General features: G+C 43.8%; 1 protein-coding gene across 1 annotated transcript in view; it reads left to right on the top strand.

Moving 5' to 3' along the window:
• Positions 1–21,614, top strand: part of Ebf2 (EBF transcription factor 2) — a 197,871-nt gene that overhangs the window by 115,142 nt on the left and 61,115 nt on the right. The window lies entirely within an intron of this gene.

The following is a 21,614-nucleotide window of genomic DNA, read 5'->3' as shown; positions in this document are numbered from 1 at the left end:
AGGAACAAGGGGCCAGAGGAGATGATACTTCCCGGTTCAAGCTGTCCAAACCTTGCGCTATGAGTCAAAGCTTCCAAAAGCTCTCTCCACCAGGCTACACGCTGACCTCGGAGGTGCTGATGTGAAATTTACTACAGGCTTAAAAATCGAGGCCGACGGAGTCTGTTCCCACAATTTAAGCGAAAAGGGGTGGGCCGGGTTTGATTTCATTTTTAGCTGTGGTTTTCAAGTGGAAGTTCTGAAGCATTTATTTACTTTTCCAAATTTATGGTATGCCCCTCCACTCCGCTGGCCGCTGCTCAATGAAAACATCCAAGTTTCTATGGCAAAATGGGCCTAGTCAAGGAAACGAAAAATTGAAAATGTCAGCTCACAATGGGGAGAATTTCAATAAAAATTCAGTTTGAAGTTTCCTTTGCTTTCAACTCTATTCAACTTCAAATCCCTTTTTGTTTTTATGAGGTCGTGTTAACTCAGATGCGCTTCTTCCAAAGCTTACTGGGCAATCCACTGGACACTTTCCTCCCCTTCTTTCCTCTTTTCTATTTTTTGACCGAGTCTCATGTAGCCCTGGCTGGTTTCAAACTTATAGGTCTCTGATGATGAGCCTTGAACTTCTGATTCTTCTGTCTTTATTTGGGACTACTGGCCTGTACCACCATGCCCAGTTTGTGGGGTGCTGGCAATCAAATCCAGGGCTTCATGCATGGTGGGTAAGAACACCACTGAGCACCCCCCCCCCCACCCCCGCCCCATGAGTGTATGTATCTTCGCCACTTTCCAGCTCTAGCTCCAGCCCTTCATTGTTTTTTGGAGACTGAGTCTCAGGTGGCCCAAGCTGTTCTCCAGTTGCTCTACAGCTGAGGCTAGCCCTGAGTTCCTGATTCTCCTGTCTATTCCTCTGACATACCGGGATTATAGACATGTGCCACCATGCTAGACAGCCCCATGTACTCAGCTGTGGAGTGAGACTGAGGAGTACAAGCCCCTGTATTGCTAGATATGCCTAGTTGTATGTAGATATAGTCCCTTAGCGGGGATGGTGGGGTCGTGGCGGTGGCACAGGCCACTTCCTCACGAGTTTTGGGATCCGGGGTCTTCAGAGGTGTGGTCAACCAACATAGTTCCTTCAGTTCTTTGTACTAATACTGATATTCAACCAAAGCAGATGAGGTTTGTTTGGGCTGGGGACATAGCTCAGCCATAGAGTGCTTGCCTGGTGTCATCCAGAACAGCACCAAAATAACAAGGAAAAGTCTCCTTGCAAGCAAGTTATAATCTTAAAAAAAAGAATCCCACATAGGAAGCAGGTTTTTTTCTTTTTGGGCCATCACCTGAATCACAAAGCTATTCCTTTCTCAACTAAATGATCCAACTTTGAAAGACACTGGCCAGAGATAATAAAAAGGATTTTAATGAGTCCTTACAAGTCACTGAGACTTAGTCACATATTTCTGGTTCGAGATGCACTTTCCCCTTTATCGACTTACATGTTTCTCATAGGCAGATATCAGTGAGAGCTCCTGGAGTTTCAGTGACTTCCTGAGGGGCACACAACCATGAAGTTTTGAGCTGCAACTCGTGTCTCCCAGAACTATTTATTGTACACGATAAGACGAGATAAGACGAGTCACTGGCAGGCCAAGTTCCAAACATGTAGCGCAGTCCACAATCCCAGATGAGATGGGGAGACATCATCTGAGTGAAACCAAAAGGCCATGCATCTGTACCTTAGAGGACAAAAGTGACTTCAAGTAATTCTAGTTTCTCTTTGCTTCTTTCAAAGAGCATTAATGTAAAGAGAACTTATCTCGTAAGTTCTGTCTCTTTATTTCATTGTCCACCTCACTTCTATCTCAGCTGCCTTGAGGCTTACAGCCTGGTTTAGCCCACCTGCTGTTGCAATAACAAAAAGTCTGTGGCTGAGTACTTTATTAAAAAGGAGGTTATGCAGTGGGCACTCTGGAGTATTGAAGAGCGTGATGCTGACAACTGCTGGACTCTGGTAAGGGCCCTCTTTGGTTGGGCCACATTGCAGCAGATGATACAGGAACTCATGCAACAGAGAGAGAAAACACATAGCAAGACAGGAAGCCAGAGTGAGTGGGCAGGGCTGGAGCTTGCTCTTTTATGATACCCTTTTCTGGACAGAACAAGCCAGGGTCTCAGAAGAGCAACCTCAATCCCTTCCAAGGACATGTTCCCAGTGACATGAGGATGCCTTTCCAGGTCCTATCTCTAAAAGGTCGCATGGCCTCTTAACACTACAACGCTCTACTAGTAAATCCTAGAATGCTTCTCCCAGGCCACATCTAAACCCTAGCATCTCTGATTTCATTCCACATTGCTCTTCCCCAGGTCTCTCTGATCACTTTCCCCATTTCTCCTCTCATAAGCTACTTCCTCCAAGATGATATCCTTTTCCCTCTGTTCATCCAGATCTGAATATGTCTCAAGACTTAGAGATCAGGGGGTGCATTTGTGTGTAATGATTTCACACAAATGAAATCACACAAATGATTTCAAAAGCAGGAAAGAAAACTCTACCCAGGGCCTGAGAGATGGCTCAGTGGTTAAGAATATTTGTTGCTATTTGCAAAGGATCTGCATTCAGTTCTAAGCAAACATGACAGCCAGCTCACAATAACCTGTAACCCCAGCTTCAGGGGATCTAATGCCCTTTTCTGTCCTCCAAGGGCATGTGCACACTCGTACACACACACACACACACACACACACACACACACACTCGAAAAAAGAAAAACAAAATCAATACCCAGTGGAAAGAGACGGAGGTCCAAAGTGAGTGTTAAAAGAGAGACACTCTCTGCATTGAAAACACTGCAAGTTTTCAATAGAAAGCCTCACCAAGTGCCCACTCTTAATATGCCTTGGATTCAATGCCTGTTGGAACTAGGAACACTTCCTGATCTGTGTGCATTTGGCTATGGCTAGTAGTCTTCCAGGTGGAGAAGGACACACTCTTCTTTTTTTTCCACCCTCCATCTCTCTGAGAGACATGTCAGATAGGAGTCATTGAGAGCTTCTGTGTTCTTCTGTTCTCCCTCACAGCTGACCCCATGTACAGTTTTAGTTACAAAGACCAGACCTCTATGAGGATCTCCTCTTTCTGCAGCTGCACAGATCCAGTGTGGACATCTTGGAGGCCCAACAACCCAAGAAGCAGAGGGAAAGTTCCAGAAACCCACCATAGTTGTGCTTCACCCTGAAGGCAAACATTTAGTTTACATTTAGGCAAACATTTATCAGATCTTAAATAATTTGTTTTCTCTACTAATCAGGGAAAACCCATTTCTGGCATTTTCTCAAGGCTTGCTACAGATGTGTGGGCAAGAGGAGAGGAGGCAAGCATTGTTCTTGAAGTAGAGGATACAGGCATCTGTGTGTCCATTTTCATCCAGTGTGGAAATGCATTCTTGGGTTTTCTCCATCAATGGAGGCCAGGTTTCATTCTGGATAAGGCTTTTTTGTATTCCACTTAGAAGATCGGGGGACTTCTCAGAGAAATAAGTAAAAAAAACCAAACCAACCAACAATGCATCTTAATATACTGAGTGAGCTGGGCTAAAACCTCACCATCATACAAACTCTCTCTGTCTGGGATTTGAGGTCCAATCAAGTGTATTTCAACATAAAACCCAAGACTCAAGTGTCATAAGGCCAGTGGCAGAGATCACAGAGACATTCCTCTAGCCCCTTCCTGACCCCCTTCTGTTGGTTGGAAAGCCTAGGAAGTAGGATGGGCCTAGCATCTCATGCTGTTTTCCACTATGGCAGAAAGATGCCCACTGTTTGTATCATCAGGTTCTTTTGTGTCTTCATGTTTCCATGGTGGTAGAGAGTATCTCTATAGTAGAGATTTCTAGATAGTCCCTTTATAGTCACATGTCTCTGGAGAAACAGGACCAACAAAAAATCCCACATGTTGAGGTGATTAAAAAATTGGCTTATCGAGCGATAGGCTGGGTATGAGATGGGCAAGCATGAAACCTGCAGGCCAAGCTAACAGGCTACGAACTCAAGCAGGAGTCGATGCCACAGTCCCGAGGCAGAACTTCTCCAGTCAGCCCAAGTGTTAGCACTTAAGGCCTTTAAGTAACAGATAAAACCCACCCATTTTAGTGATGGTTATTTCTGACCCTAAACTCAGCGGGCTACTTACGTTAACCTTAACCACACTTACAAAACACCTTCAGAGCTACAGCACTTAACTCGGTTGAGTTGACCGAAGTCGTTGTGTGTCGTTGGATGACTATGCAGACACAACAGATGGGGTGTCACCTGAAGTCTTTTCCAGTTTCTGAACTCCAGAACACACAGTCTTCTCCAGAGCACACATAGGCATCCCTCTTTCTTCTCCAGGAAATGATCGGGCCTCTTGGAGATCTTGTACACAGATCTTCAAGGTGCTCTGGTAAGTTTGAATTGCTTCAAAGGTGAGGGACAGATGCTGCGTCTTCGTACCCCAAGCTCCATGTTCATGACTTTTAAAACTGAATGGAAGTAAAATCTCCAAGGATATCACTGGGGTATGTAAAGAGAGTTCAGGCCTTTCGGACCTGGATGCCAGTTTTTATGGGTGAATTTTGAGAAAGCGAAGTATGTGGAGGAAACAGTGGCGTAATGGAGATGGGACAGACGTAGACTTCCTGACCAATGGAAACCCTCAATAGAGCAGACTGCCATCCAGAAAGTTTTCCCCATTAGATTTATTTGTTTGTTTGTTTATTTATTTATGCGCACGCACATGCATGTGTGTGTGTGTGTGTGTGTGAGAGAGAGAGAGAGAGAGAGAGAGAGAGAGAGTGAGAGAGTGAGAGTGAGTGTGTGTGTACACGTGTACACTGGGGTGTGTGTGTGTAAGAGAGAGTATGTACACATATGCATGGCGTACGTAAGAGAGTATGTACACATGTGTGCATATGTGTGTGTATAAGAGAGTATGTACACATGTATGCACAGGTGTGTGCGCACGAGTGCCTGTACGATGTACACATGGAGGCCAGAGGAGGGTGCCAGGTCTCTTCTGTCACTTTCTTGGTCTATTCCTTCCAGGCAGGGTTTCTCCCTGAACCTGGGGTTCCCATTATTTCAGCTGATGCTGGAAGTCAGCAGTCCCTAGCCATTCTCCTGTCGGCTCCCTGTTGGGAGTAATGAGCAAGACATCTGGTGTGTTGTGTGGGTCCTGGGGTCTGAATTCTGGTCTTCGTGATTGTGCACCAAGTACCCTTAACCACTGAGTCATCTTTCCAACCCCAGAGAAGGAGAAATAGAGGATATGGTAGGTGTACTTTTGGCCATTGAGGTAAAAACAAACAAACAAACAAACAAACTGGTATGCAGTTCAGGATATGAGTCCCTTTCGTTTTCAAGGCTGTTTCCTAAGATGTTTGATTCAAGCAATGTCTCTTAGCAGACTTGGAAAGTATATAAAACAAAGAGGACAATGGGGGATAGAATTCATGGGCTGACATTATGTTTCCCAAATACCTGCCCTTTGCAACAGCGTCTACCATAGGTAAATCACTCTGCCTCTGATTTAGGCCCAGAGGACACTCTGGAGCCATGGACAGGATGAAAATGCTCCTTCACACCTGGCAATGTACACCTGTGAATGTGGAGCCCTTGCCCAGTGATCCTAACCCCTGTGAACTGACTATATATATGAGAAAACTCCTTAAATCATCTGTGTTGGGGAAGTCGGGGAAAATTTGCAAGTATATAAATCAAGAAGGTAGGACAGACATTAAAATCAGAGAGAGGAAGGGGAAGAGGGAAGGAGGGAGGAAGCGAGGGGAGAGAGAGAGAGAGAGAGAGAGAGAGAGAGAGAGAGAGAGAGAGAGAGGAGAGCACAAAGGTGGATAGAGCCTCCAACGAAGTTAACAAAGAGAAACTTTCAAGGAATTGACTGATACCTGCTCATATCAGTTGTATTTCAGGACCATTTACAAACAGAGCCTGGGTTTCCAAACTCTAATACAGGGCTAGACACACTTGAACCTTAAAATTTAAGATTTTAAAAAAAGTTTCCATTGTCTAGAGATTGGCTGTAAGACGCTTATGTCCTGAAGAGCTGCTGGGTGTTTGGAGGTAGCACACACATGCATATACACAGGCACATACACACATGCATATACACACATGTGCATGTTCACACATGCACACACAAGCGCATATATAGGCACATACACATACACACAAGTACATATATACACATGCACACAGACACATGCACACACGTGTGCTTATACATACACATTCATATACACACAGGCACACACAGCTGCATAACACACACATACACATGAACACTCATACATACATACTTGTGTATAGACTCATGTCAAAAAGTAATGGAAGAAATGAGTTTAGGGAACTGAAGGGGTGACATAATGGGGTGGGGGTGACTTGGGGATGAGGGCACGGAAGACTGTCAAATGGGGAGTTCTCCCTTGGGCCCCCCAAAAGTTCCTGGTGCTGCATTGTCCTGCAGACACGTTGAGACGTGCTCCAGGTTGCTGTTAAGCCCAGGATGTGGACAACTTGTCTCCACCCAACAGCTCGTTCTGATGACCTCTTAGCTCGTTTTGTGCACCCATTTTCTTCTGGAGGAAGGTGTCTTTCTTCAATTATGAGAGCCTAAGAGAAATTCTGCAATCTACAGGTCTGTTTAGGTATAAAATTTGTCCCGAGGGTAACTTTTCAAAATGATGAGAGTTAAGAGACAGGAAGAGAGGTGTCAGAATTTCCCACACCAGGAACTATTCTCAGGGGCCTTGGTGAAAATGCGACCCATGTTTTGAGATATAGGGCCCCATCCAAATATCAGAACACTAGAAACATGACCAGGGTTATGAACTATAGCAGAGCTGGGAGACCAGAGCAGTCTGAAAGTGCTGTAGAGATCGGCCCCCCAAGGCCCAGACAGGTGTTTCCAAACATTCTAAAAGGGGTCTGGGAAATCCTGAGCTCTGTATTGCAGAACAGGTCCCTTGTTTTGCATGTGTCTGGTGTGTTTGGGAGTCCCGGCGGGCACAATTGTACTCAATGCTGGTTGCTTAAGCGTCACCTTGCGGCTCTGATATTCAGCGTGTGTGTGTTGGAGGCACGGAGCAGCTAGACCTATAACATCCTGTGCCAAGTCGTATGCTGCAGGAGTCAGAATTCAGGCTCAGACGTCTGGTTGTGAACCAGAGGATTCGAGGATTAGTTATGCTCAGGAAAGCCGTTTGGCCCTGTTTTCTTTGTGAACAAAGCTATCTGCGTTGCTTCATTTAATCTAGCAGATATCTGGCAATTATTGACGTTAAATTGATTTAGTGTTTTGAGCGATGTTTCAGACTCCAAACACGGAACTCCCATTTATTTTACAGCTGAGTACGGAACACGGATTCATGCCCGATGTAATCAGCTTTGTGTTAACCCCTAAAGTGTAAGCATTGATCCCTCCTCAACTTGCAACTTAATTACTCTCCACTGTGCTCCCCTCCTGAGTAATTTATTCTTTGGAAATAAACAGAGCCCTTTAGGTGGAGGGTCACCCGTCTAAGCTCCAGAGAGAGGATCACTTTGAGTAGAAAGACAATTCTCGAACTGTGTCGTGGTTGTTTACTGAGGAGCTGAAACCATGCTAGGAGCATTAACAGTCCTGCTTATTTCACCAGAAAGTTCTTTCAGGTGTTTTAAGTCTTCCTCAAAGCTCCCAGCTAATTCTCCTAGCATCCCTCTGAGGTATTATCCAATTTTACAGGGAAGACATGTGAGGGAATGCGCATGAGGGGTGAGAGTGGGTTAGTGAGAAACAGAAAAGTGAAAATATTGTTGGGAATAGAGGCAGTAATTGGACACCACTCCCTTACTCTTAATTTTTATCCTGCAGATCACACCTCCACCTTCATCACATTGTCGGTATGAACAGAGGCATAGGAAGTTAATTTGATATGCCATGTAGGTGACATGTGTGGTATCATCTCTTTTCAGTGACTCATCTTCTTAGGAAAAACATAAATATTGGGCTCAGGCTAAGATAGTGGAGTTGAGAGCAAAATTAATCCATTAGCTACCTCAGCACTAAAATATTATAGGGCCGAGGAGATGGCCCAGTCATTCAAGTGCTTGTCACACAACCATGAGGACCTGAGTTTGGATTCCAGTATTCATTTAGAAAGTTGAACAGGGCAACATAGACCTGTAATCCCAGAGCTGGGAGGCCGAGACTGGAGGATTATTGGTGCTTACAGCCAGCCAGTCTAGTCAGCTCCAGATTCAGTGAGACCTTGTCTCAGAGCATAAGATGAGAACACACAAGGCTTACACACACATACATACACACACATGCATGCACTGCCCATAACAGATGCATATACATACTAATACATACACATACAAATTATAGAAGTCTAGCTTAGCTTTGTTTTCTGAAATGGCTTAGTCTATCACAGACTTGGCCAGGCAAAATGTTAGAATATATTCCTAGTAGAATTATAAACATAATGGCAAGAATACATTGTGGGAGATAATGACCCAGGTCTCACTGGGTTACTCGCTGGAATTATTATGATTATTGTTGAGACATGGGTTTGTTATACATCGAAGCCTGGCTTTGAACTTACCATCCTCCTGCCTCAGCCTCCTGAGTGCTAGGATTACTGGCAAATGCCATCAGGTTGGCCTTTTCAGTTTGGTTATCAGACTTGATCTTTAAAATGATCCATGTCCTCTTACTTCACCTTAGGAACCTAGCTAATAAAAACTGAGAGCCTTTTAAAATCAGTTTGGTATCTATTATACACTGAAGTAGGTATGTTACTGGGGGTTTTTGACATTTTTAAAGAATTTTAAAGAGCTGGAGACATGGGATAGCCATCAAGCTGTTTGTTTAGTGTGACTATCTTCATATGTTGTGGATGATGTATGCAATGGTGAGTAATTACGTGAGCCCATGCACACGTGGATCCACCCAGAGGAGGATGTTGGGTCTTTGCCTCCCCTGCTCTCTGCCTCGTTCCCTTGAGACAGGGTCTCTTGCAGAAGCAGAAGCTCACAGTTTCTGTCAGGATGGCTGCCAGCAAGCTCCCAGGATCTGCCTGTCTCAACTCCCCAGTGCCGGGATTGCGAGCACATGTAGCTGGGCCCCACTTGTCACACGGGTGTTGGGGACTTGTGTGCAGTTTCTCATCAGCATGAGCTTAGCGAATGTTCTTACCCACTGAACCCTCCTGCCACCCTAGTGTGGCTTTTCTTAGGATCACTGTGGCACGATGGGCTAGGAATAATTCTAAAAGGAGAAGGAGAACAAAAGCCCGAGTCTTCAAGTCTGTCAGATTTCGAGGCTGCTTCTACCAGAAGGAATGGTGGGTTTGGAGCGGCCAGTACACTCTGACTCATGCATGGGACAAGATGACTTCCTCGGCCTGGCGTTGGGCCGGAGCCATGTCTAGGAGTGGCAGTTCTGACAGTGAGTGTAGGGAGAGCCTGGTGTCAGGTCCCTGGTGTCCTGAGTCAGCAGAGGATGCTGGTTGAGAGTGGCTTTTCTCTCAGCATGGCTGGGCGGGGGCTTGTCCATCTTCCCAAGGGAGTGGTGGCTTCTGTTTCCCATGCTTCCAGGCCTAACATGCTGCTTCTTGAGAAAGCAGAGTGCAGAGCTGGGATGTTTCACTTCCAGGTCAGCTGCTGACTCCCTAAGGGGAGGGCTTCTTTGTTCATTTTTGTTTTTAATTTACCACATAGGGAGAAAGCACAGACCTGACTCCGAACTCCCCAGGCCCAGAAGGTTCCTGTGGATAAAACCAGCCCAGCGCTCCTGCAGACTACTACTGCCTATAGGACGAGTGGGTCATCCAGCCCAGCCCACACATATATTGTGTGTGCTTGTGATGGGGGTGGGATGGGTTTGCTTGAAGATGTCAAGCATGCTAGGCAAGTTCTCTACCACTGAGCTACATCCTCAGCTCACCTCCTATATTAATTACAAATGTAGTCATTTATTTAATTCTCTGCCTTACTCTAGAAAACTTTGAGATAATTTCTTTGGTTTATGGGTACTTTTAAAATTTTTTTATATTTATATTTTTAAAGGACTCATGTGCAAGACTGTGTGCATGCATGTGCATGTGGGCGTGTGTGCATGCATGCTCGAACACGCAAGTGAGTGCAAGTACCCACAGAGGCCAGATGAGAGTGTTGTAAGCTACCTGAGGCTGGTACTTGGAATTGAACTCAGCTGCAAGAACAGCAAATATTTTTAACATCTGAGCCATCTCTCTGGTCCCATAAGAGCTTTGTCAGTGGCAGCTAGGAGAATATGAGACAACCAAGGAATAATGAAAGGAGCAACTCAGTTTTGAGGAATAGTTGTAACTTTAATTTTTTTGTGCTACCATCTTTCATAGTGTGTGTGTGTGTGTGTGTGTGTGTGTGTGTGTGTGTACACATGAATTCATGTGTCTATATTATGTACGTGTGTATAAGGGTTGTGTGCGTTGGCTCAATAGTGATGTTCATTCTGATAAAGTAAGGAGGGCAATAGAACTGAAGTTTAGGATGTGAGTCGCTATCTACTTTTCCACACTTTTTCTCAACCAAGGTTTCCTCTTCATCTGAGTCATCGTGAATGCATGCACGAGTATGTGAGTGGGCTGTCCAGAAGCATGTTGCAAGGCAGCAGGCACATTTCATGGAAGGCAGGAATAAGTATCCTACGATGAACTCGAATCACTAGAAGTGGCCTGGATTTATAAACATTGTAAAACATAAAACCAGGCTTATAAATATGAAAACAAACAAACAAACAAAACCCTCTTCAGCTTGTAAGGCATTTAGAAGGCCGGAGTTCAGGCTAGGATCAGAAGGAGTTTTGAAACACTGATGTGAACTCGTTTTTTTTTTTGTTGTTGTTTATTTTGTAAGCAAATTGGGGCTGGTTTATGGGGGCCTCATGAATTTGCTCCATTTGGACCTCTCTGACTCAAACAACGTGAGGAACTTTATGCCTGCCTCCAGATTCGGGATAAGATTGTTCAGTTTCACTTTGCTCTAGTAACAGCAGATTCGTGAAGGGCAGCGTGATTCAATATGATAAGAAAGGTTAGAAATCTACCGGGAAGGCAGTCCAAGCCTGCCTCAGAGCGCCGGGTGCTCAGGTTCATGTCGGCTTTGATTTCCTCCTGGGACTTTTTGTCTCAGCTTCAGTTTTTAGAAGAGAAAATGAAAGAAACAATTCTAGACATCAGAATCTTCCAGAAATGAAAACTGAATTATTGGTGGTTTCGGCAAGATGCCTAACATTGATGCCATGGGCTATATTATAAATCATAGAAAAATATGAAATATACATACATATATACATACACATTCGTACTGTCTGCACACATAGCTAGGGATGAACCTTAGTGGTAGAGTGCTTACATAGATAGCGTTCAGGAAGCCTGAGTGTGGTAGTGCACAGCTGTAATCTCAGCACTTGGGAGGTACAGACAGGTAGATCATAAGTTCAAGGTCATCCTCATCCTTGACTACATAGTGTGTTCAAGACCAGCTTGGGCTACACTAGACCTTGTTTTAAACACACACACACACACACACACACACACACACACACACACTCTCTCTCACACGCACATACACGCACACACAACAGTAGAAAGTGGACTATGAGAGGAAGGAAGAGAACAGGAGGGTGATGGAGAGCATGTGACCTGAAGCTAAAGGCTGTTTAGGGAGGAAAAGAGAAAAGGAGAGGGGAAAGAGAACAGGGACAGACGGTGTGAGGGGCAGCTAAGAACCAAGCCTACCAACACAAGTACGGAAACGTCACAGTGACACCTGTTACTTCTCATGCTTACTAAAGAGCATGTACAAAACGAAGGGCGGGCCAGGGAAAACATTCTCATGGCATGTCAAAGAAGTTTCTGGCTTTGGTACTAAGGTTTGGAAACCTTCCCAAAGCTGGTAATTCCTACCGAGTGAATAGAGGTTCTGAGAGCCGGCAAAGTTTGTACAACAAATTGGAAAATAAATGCATGATTCCTCTAATCTCACGCAGGCTGAGGGGTCTGGGGTCAGATTAGACAAATATGATCATTGTCTCCTAAACTCTCAGTACTCTAGAATATTATTAGCTGTATCTGAATGCTTTTTGTATCAAATTCTTGACCTGATTTTTTGTCCCAGTTATACTTTTATATCATCTAGGTTTAGTTCCTCTTAAAAAAAAAAGTTAAGAATTTTTTTTAGTGAAAGCCAGTTACCTCTAAGTAATAGAAAATCTGTTTTGCTAAGGGAACCACAGACTATTGAAATACCTGGCCTTATATTTTTATGTGGGTTGGCAAATGCAGTCTGAAGGTGGTTAATGTGATACCCAAGCTGGTGTTAATAGCCAATGATAATTCCGTATGTACCACCTGCTACCTGTCAGGGCACACATTCTCTCTTTTTCCCTTTCTGGCATGAAGGTTACACCGACTGCGGACGTCGGCCTTTGTGGCTGGAGCGGAGGGAGGCTCTGTCAGGCTCCTAATTGAGAACGGCTGTCGTCATCACCCTCTTCAGCTCCCCCCTTTCCTCATCAACTTTAGGGAACACTTTAAAAACCTCCTACGTCATCGTCATCCTGAGTTTGGGAGCTGGGCAAAGTGGGGGTGGGAGACAAGTGAGTTGTAGGAATAAATAAATTGAGGAGCCATGTTCAGGAAAGGAAATCCCTCCTGCCAAAAATTAAAATTAGCGAAGTTTCTTAGGAACTAAGTTAGGGGGAAACACACTAGCCAAAGTGACGGCTTCCACGAACCATCTTACAGCTGGGCGTTTAACTTCCACACAGTTTCAGTTTCTCATTCTCGCTAACGAGTTCCCAGGAATGACTCACAGACTAACTCCACATAGCTAAAACTGCTTCCTCTTAACGCTCTCCTATAAGTATATAATTTAAAGTTGACTGGACATAGAAGAAAAAAAATTTTCAGACTGGAGAGATGGCTTTGAGGTTAAGAGCACTGGCTGCTCTTCCAGGGGACCCAGGTTCAATTCCCAGCACCCACATGGCAGCTCACAACTCTCTGTAACTCCAGTTCCAGGGGATCTGACACCTTCACACCAATGTATATAAAATAAACTTAAATAAATTATTTTTTAAAAATTCCCTAAACAAAACCCCTTACCCATTCATAGGTGGGAGTTGAGCCCCGTGGCTCTTCTCAATTCTCAGTTCAGCTCCAACAAGTCCAGGGAGTACTCAGGCCAGCACTCCATGGGAGGAAGCCTGGAGGCCCTCCATTTCACCCTGTGAGTTTAACCAGGAAACGTTTCTCTGCTTCAGGAAAACAGTCACACTCACGGTCTAAACTGGAGAGAAACTAGACTCCTGTGTTTCAAAATGGTGAACATACCACACATTACACTGCACAGAAAGCCCTGGACACTCCAACGCATTTTCATGAATCTCGTTTTTTTCTTAAAAGAATAATTTTTTGTCTCTTGTTTGCATTGTTACACCAGTGTTTTTTTCTAGGGAACCACTAAAGGCACACTCACTCTCCTCCCACACATTTAGGCTTTAGGAACATTTTTCTGAATCATTTCATCTCTTGAGAGGAGGACGGTCCACAAGGCCAAGCCCTGACTTAGAGAACTTCTCCAAGCACTGTGCATTTCCCAGTCACCCAGCAATAAGTCCCTTCGCTCGCAAAAATGGTTACAGCCTTTCCTAAGGCTTCTCAACTTTTTTTGGTACTTGTTAGTTGTTGCAAGAGCCCCGTGAGGTAGCTGACTTGATGAGAGAGGACCTCTCCTTCCAGATAAGGACAGGAGGCCTCTGGAGTAAATGGCCTTCATGAAGATGGAGTTGGCCCGTGAGAATGGGCCTGGCATTCACTCTGCGTTGGCCAAGCGGAGGATCAGCTATTCATTTTCTCTTCTTTCTTCTCAACTCAACAAGATAATTCATCTTTTACTTTTGTCCAAAAAGAGAAGAATTATTGTTGGCTTCTTGGCAGTAGGAGGGTGTATGTAGTGTAGTAATGACTCTGGGAAGATTGTTGCCTGTCCTTAAAAAGATAATTCTGTTGAAGCTTTTATATTTATGTTATTATATATTTATGTTTTATAATATGTTATTATACATTATACATATAAATGTTATAAGTATGATATAAAATAATATATCATTATATACTATGTTATATTATTTATACATATATAGTAAGATATATTATGTTATAACATATTATTCATATGCATATGGTATTATTTATCATCATATAATATCATATAATATAAAATCACACATATTAATTATATATATATATATATATATATATATATATGTATGTATTCAGGCTGGATATATGGCTCAGTTGGCAGAGCATTCACTTAGCATGAAGCTCTAGTCTGGAACCTAGCATGGATTGTCCCCAGCACTGAATAAACCAGGGCTAGTGCCAGCCTCTAATCCCAGCACTCGGGAGGCAGAGCCAGGGAGATCCGGAGTTCAGGAGAGCCAGGTGTACGTTGCTAACGTATCCTGCTCAGTGCTTTAGGCTAGGCAGCCCCTTGGTTACTGGTGTTACTGTTTCACTGCATGGAAAAGCTGAAGTTCTAGTCTCTGAAGTTTTCTTCATCTCTACTCGGCCTCCATGCATTCCCCATGCCGTCTCTAGTCTTCTTTCGAGTTGCCTGACTACCGGTCCAGCCTGCCTTGGCCTTCTATGTTCCTGTCTTGCATCAAGTGTTTTCACATGTTCTCTCTCTAGTCCTGGAGCTTTCCTGAACCTGACTTCTAACGGGGGCGGGGTGGGGGGTAGGGGGGTGGGGTGTGGGGATGGGGACAACCACAACGACAAGATAAAGTTTCCTGCCTTGTCATAAAACTGAGCAGGTTCACATGTTCAAGTGTTCAAGATTCCAGGCTCGACTCGCCCACATTGAAGAGGTCCCTACACTGTAGCCATCACCAAATGGATACAGTACTAATGGAACTTAATTGTTTCCACTAGACGGATCTTGGGTGTTTTGGCAGCCAAAATGAAAATGATTCCAAATACCATCAAAGAGGCTTCTAAGCCCCCAGCATGCACAGAGTGTTTTGATATACAGTAGAGTGTTAATATCATTATCTCATCTAATACAACATACGGTTACTTTAATCCTTCCCCGCCTCTGTGATCTTGGAAGATCCGATGAATAGATGGCAAAGAATAAAACACTATATACAAGGAGACAAAGGGAGACTTAGTCCTCATCCTCTGGGTGTAATTTTTTTTTTGATTGTTTGAGTGCTAGCTTCAAATATGTACCATTATCAATACTGACTTCTGTATCTTCCATGCTAGTTTGAGTTTGTATGCGACATCAAACATACCTTTTCACACATGTTCTTTCCAGATTTTTTTTTAACACTTACTTAGCAGTTTATAGAAGGAAGTGAATGATCTCCTCAAGCTGCTTACAAATTAAAAAAAAATCTGTGCTTATTAATTATGCAGGATTAGTCTAATTATAATTCAGCAAATTAATTAGCGACAGAAGGTGTTCTGAAACATTGGAGTACATTTGCATGTTAAATGGAGAGGCTAGTCTGTAATATATGTAAATTTATGCATGGCTTCATAGTTTAATTTAAAAATTTGCAGCTGCATATGGTATGGGAGCAGGTGAAAAGTCAGTTTTAGTTTAATGATGCTAACAAACATTGGATGGTGTCCTGTCTTAGCAAGAGAATGCACTCGTATCCACTAATCTATGAATCTGTCATAAGAGTCTAATGTTACAGAGATGTTCAAGGTCACTAGCGAGTGAACGCATAGGTGCGATCGGTAGAAACTGAAGGCCGGAGAGGAAAGCGATTCCAAGAGGCATGCACCCACTCAGCTTTCTTCCTCACTTTTCTCCAGTGGTGCATGTTTACTTGTCTGTCTTTGGTTTCGGGAGAGTCACACTCCAGTCTGCTGCAATAGGGCTATCTTTTGGTCTCAGTGGTATCGACTCTGGCAGGTGTAAAATAGTTGTCCAACCTTGATTCCCTTTCCAAATATTCACATTTGCACTTCATTTCAATTTCCCAGAGTCGTGGGAAAGTTATTACTGAGTTATGAATTAATGGTAGGGTAGAGAGTTTTACACATTGGCCTCAACCATCTGGCAAAACAGTAAAAACCAGCGGACCAGGCAGCAGCAAAGGGCTCTTGGTGTAATTGGTGTTCACTGCTCAGCCTAGCATAGATGAGTTTCGCTGGGAGGGCAGAGAACCAGAGGGGGAGGGGAGGGAGGCCAGGATTGACAGGGACTGGGGCTGAGGACCCATTAAGCCGATGACTGGCTAATAACTTCATTTCTCTCCTTCATCCAAGAAGTCATTGTACTAGGAAGGAAAATAGATTTGTATCCTCACTCTGAAGTCTCAGAGAGAGATTTTTCTTTTCTTTTCTTTCTCTCCCCCCCCACCCCCTTTTTGGTGAAGCAAATGTGTATAGGTGATTTGGTTTTATTGGGTCCTTTTTTCTTTGGGGGATGAGAAGGAGAGAAAGGGACAGGGCAAAAAAAAGAAGACTTGGTTTGAAAATGAAAGGAACTGGCATGTAGCTCAGTGGTAGAATGCTTGGGTAGCAGTCACAAGGTCCAGAGTTCGATTCCCAGCACTGGGGAAAAAAAAGATAAAAGATCTAATTATGTTGCCAAGAGCCCCCCCCCCCCCCCCCCGCCAGACATCTTTGGAGACAATTAAAATGACAAACTCACTTTTAGTGTTGGCTTCCTTTCCAATTCAAGCCCAAAGAGTTCTGTAATCATTTTCATTAATGGTGTTGGATTTTGATCTGAGTGCAATCCAGAGACTTTTCCTTGGAGATGTTTTCTCCCGTGGTGCCGAATAATGGAATGTGGGGGGGGGGGATGAGGCTGAATATAGCATAAAAAATGAATTCTGTGTAGAAGGCTGCTCTTGAGCAACCAAAGCGTGTTACTGGTTGGGAGTAAGAGGAGAATGAATAGAGGTGTTTGCCCTGCCTCTCCAGCTCAGTGACGTTTTGCAGTCAATTGCTTGCCGCTGGGGCTGTGGGAGACCCTTCAGAAGGAACTGGAAAACGGCTTTGAGATAAAGTCTATTGATACAGAGTCAGATTTACACAGTGGGGAAGTCCTGCCTCCCCGTGCCTACATGAATACAACAGAGCCTACCCAGAAGGCACCATGTTGAGGAGCAGAGATCTACTGCCAATCTGAAATGCCTCTTCCAGGAGCTTGTCACTGGAGCACGAAAGGAATGAAAACGAATCCAAGGGCCTGTTGCCAGCTAGGAGCCAGCATGCTGGCTATGTACCCTGAAATACTTTACTGACCAGTTCGCTGCAGTGTTGAGGACTTTGAGCAGCCAGCTTCTGCCATTTTTCTCCTGTAATCTTGTTGGGCTGGACTAATTAGGTCTCCCCCCCCCCCTTTTTAATATGTCCGCCAACAATTAAGGGAAATTTGAGTGGAGAGTACATAGTAGTATTGGAAGGATACTCTGTCCTGGGAGAATCCAGTCTAGGCTTGTGACAACTCCCTGGGGAATAGTTTTGTTTTTAAAATATAGTGGAAGAGGGCTAGGCAAGGAGATGGCTTAGCTGGTAAAGTGCTTGTTGGCAATGCTGAGGATTGAGCTTCAGAACCCCCGTAAAGAACTAAGTGTACTGGCGCGTGGGTGTGATCCTAGTGTGCACCGACACATGAGTGCTGTCCTAATGTGTGCTGGCACATGCACGGGATGTCGTGCTGGGGAGGTGGTGACAGGAGAATCCCTAGGGTTTCGAGACAAGTCAGCCACACCTGAGTGGAGACTACCATGCCGCGGAGAGACCCTGTCTCAAAATACAAGGTGGGAAGTGATTAAAGAAAACATTGTCTTTGACCTCTGAGCCCACCCCAAAATATAGTGGGTGTGGAGGTGTACTACAGAGGAGGGGGGTAGAAATGTGCCTAGCAAAGGACTCTAACTTGCTACATGCCAGGCACTTTTCTTGCATGGATAAACTAAAACCGGCTTTGGGCAGTCCCTAATTTCATAATAAATATTAAGCAACAATAATCACAATGCTCTTCGCAGCGGCTGTGAAGTCACGTGACTGTGGTTCGGTAGGGGCTTTCCTTTAGCTGCCCCACGTGACGTTGGAGTATCAGCTGTCAAAGGAATTAGCTGTTGGGTCTATTTAAAAATCTCTACCCTAGGAAATCCTCCTCTCTCTTAATTACTTAAAACTCTTTCAAGTTTAGCTTGAGAGACTTAATTCTCAGAAAGTGTTTTCCTAGGATTGCATTCAGCTTCTCACGTGCTGCTGTCCTCTGCCTTCTCCCTTCATAGGACTCAGTGAACAAAATGGTCTGAATCTTCCTCATCCAGGCCAGTAGCTTTCTGATTTCTCTCTAGGGCCCTGCCACTCTTGGGGTGGTGCTTACTTAAGCCATTTGAATTCTCAAGATGTCTTCTAAAGGTTTGAAATGAGTTCCTACTTTCTTCTACACACGCCAATGTCACCACTGGGTCTTCAGAGCTTTCCAGACCCCGATAGAAACAATTAGCATTTGTTGTTGTTGTTGTTGTTGTTATTGTTTATGTGCTTGTTTGGTTTTTCGAAGAGAAGACTGACTCCACACTCGTTTCCAGAAGAAAGGGACATGACGGTGCCAATGGAGACCAAGGGGGCATGTGTCCCAAAAGCAAAGAGCTGCTTGCCAATGTGTTGGGAGCATAAACAAACTCCCTGTGGAGTGACAGTTTGCTAAGTGTCAGACAAACTGGAGCTTGGCCTCCTACCCCACTCTTCTGTGGGCTTTTTTACCTTGGATAATTTATCTGATAATTTTTGAGAACGTTTCAGCTTCTCCATAGAACCGGGACATTAATATGCCTACTCTAAGTTGGGAGGGTTTAATGAAACCCTGCATGGCAAGTAATGTAACAGGAGCTAAAGAATATAGGACTATAGGACCTTATTATTACTGTCACCACAGACTTTGAGTCAAGAGGGCTTAGGGAGGTTGGGTGTAGTTGGAATCAAGAAAAGTTGTTGCTTAAAAATATTTCTGGTTCCCATCAAGAAAAATTGTTGCTTAAAAATATTTCCCTGTTAATCCCAGCATTTGGAAGGCAGAGGTAGGTGGATCTCTGTGAGTTTGAGGCCAGCCTGGTCTACAGAGTGAGTTCCAGGACACCTAGGGCTGTTACACAGAGAAACTCATATATATGTTTCTGTAGGCTTGGTGTGATGGTGTATACCTTTAATCAGCACTTGGGAAGCAGAGGCAGGTGGATCTCCATGAGTTCGAGGCCAGCCTGATTTAGGAAGTGAGTTTCAGGCCAGCTACATAGTGAAACCTGGTATCAAAAATGTTGTTCCCTGTAAGCTTAAAAATTCAAATCCTAGTAGTCTTTCACTGAAATAATCCAGGTAAGTCAGTGTTAACAATAATATGTTTCGTTCTTAGGAGTGTCTGAGTAGAGCAGAGATATTTCTCTCTGTTCACGTATTATGTTTACAGTTTAAATGTTTTTTCTTAAGTAAATGGAGAAGATAGAACATTAGCTTACAAAAAATGGGTCTAACCACCCCTCACTAACCACTCCCCACCCATGGGTATTGAGATGGGCCTTCATACTAGTCACTTCAACCTCAAATACCAACCTCTCCCATGTTCCACCCACAATTTGTTTGGAGAGGTAACAAGAGACCATTGGGAGTTTGGCCTATCAGTCTCTCCTGACATTTGTCAGAATTGTCACTGGGTCCTTACATCTTCAGGGCACTGGGTGGACTCCTTAGGGATCAGGCTTGTCAAGTTGCTTCATCTTCAGGCCAAGACTGAGTCTTATGCTTGAATTTGGAGCCTTCTGGAGGCTTTTTTCCTGGAAGAAACTATTCTTTTTATTGCTGGAAGGCCCAGAAAAGAAAACAAAGATCTAGATTAAAGAGAAAATCCTGGTGTTTGTCACTAGTCACAAGTGGGAGCCAAGCCCACGAAGGCTTTCTCATCACTAAAAGCAGGGTCAGCTATCTTGAAAGTGTTCTCAAGATGAATCAGTGGACCTGTCTGTGTGTCCATCCAGCACAACTTCTTACCTTGGTACTAGAGATTGGAATTGCCAGATCCCTGAAGGATGAGACCATCTGGAAAGATCCTAGGAGAAGAGCACATTTGCCCATTCCTTTTCCAATGAAGACACCCATACATTTAGTAGCTGGAATGCTTTAAGAGTGCTTTAAGGGAAAAGGGCTATTGTCTTTTTTGAATCATGCATGAGCAATGAAAGCCAACTGCATTTTAATTTATTGGGCTTTTAAAAAAGTTTTGATATCTAATCCAGATAAAAGGTGTCTTCCTAAAAGATCATTGGACACCTATCTTTATGTACCTACATGACCTGCGAGGATATAGCAACCAGATGTCTGGCTCAGCTTAGAGAGTCTGCCTGCTTATGTGGCCATTATGGCAGACACAGCACCATTGTTCTTGGCCCTTACAGAATGTGTGGTATCATCTTGTCTGTGGTGTACAAGACATGGTTATGTTATGACAGAAGCTCTTTCTAATCTAGAAATTAAATTTTCTCATTTGAAGGGGTCAGAAATGAAGCTTCAGAGGGATTCATTTTACATAGAGTATAATTCCTTGTAACGGTAGCTGTTACTAGGGTATATCTCTTCAATGTGCATCTCTGTATAGTTTTCTTGAATCTTTCTATGGTGATTGACTGACAACATTTTGTATTAAAAATTAAGAAAAAAAGGATTAGGTCTTAGATTTAAAATTGGAGATACACTGAGCAGTCTCTTCCAGAAAGTCTGAGAGGCAGGACACTGGCTGTGATCTTTCAAATATGTGGTCAAAATTCTAGAGTCTGAAAAGAATGTCCAATAGTTGTCCTTCCTGTGATTTTTGTGGTGCATCTGCCTCTACCTTTGGACCCTAGTTTTGACCTCTATTGTATGGTTAGTTTGAACTTCTGTTTCTATTTAAGATGGTCAGGGCAAGTCTGGGCCATTGGAGAGTTCCATTGTGTTCTTGAACAATGCACACTATCCCAGTATTCCAGAGACTGGAAGGGGAAAGATGGAGTTCTTGGATACTGTGCAATGTGCTTTGATCTGATTCAGACCCATATCTAGACGCTTCTAGAGTCATATGAAATGCTGGGGCAAGCACATCTGAATGGTTTGGTTGTGTGCTTTGAAAAGTCAAGACCTTTACCACTGTGTGTGTGTGACCTTTCATGACATCCAGAATACACTTGAAACACATTGGTCATATGAGTCAAGAAGAGGTCAATGTCAAGTGTGTTTTCCTTGGTTACTGTCTTTGACCTAATGTTTTCTTCTTGGGTGTATTTGCTCTTCAAGAAGCCAGATCCCTCCCTCCTCATTACTCCATTCATTTCTTCTTCTTTTTTGTTGTTGTTCTTTTCTCATTTAGACTGCCTTATAGGAAGATACGCTTTGCAGGTTTATTGAGATGTGATTTACATATCATGTTGCCGACCCTTGGAAATGTATACTTCCGTGTTTTTGAAGTATACTCAGGTGATGGTATAGCCATCACCATATAGTGGGGAAACAGAGAGCACC

The sequence above is a fragment of the Peromyscus eremicus genome, chromosome 9 (assembly GCF_949786415.1).
Source record: "Peromyscus eremicus chromosome 9, PerEre_H2_v1, whole genome shotgun sequence".
NCBI lineage: Eukaryota > Metazoa > Chordata > Mammalia > Rodentia > Cricetidae > Peromyscus > Peromyscus eremicus.
This window is presented reverse-complemented; position numbering and strand designations above follow the sequence as displayed.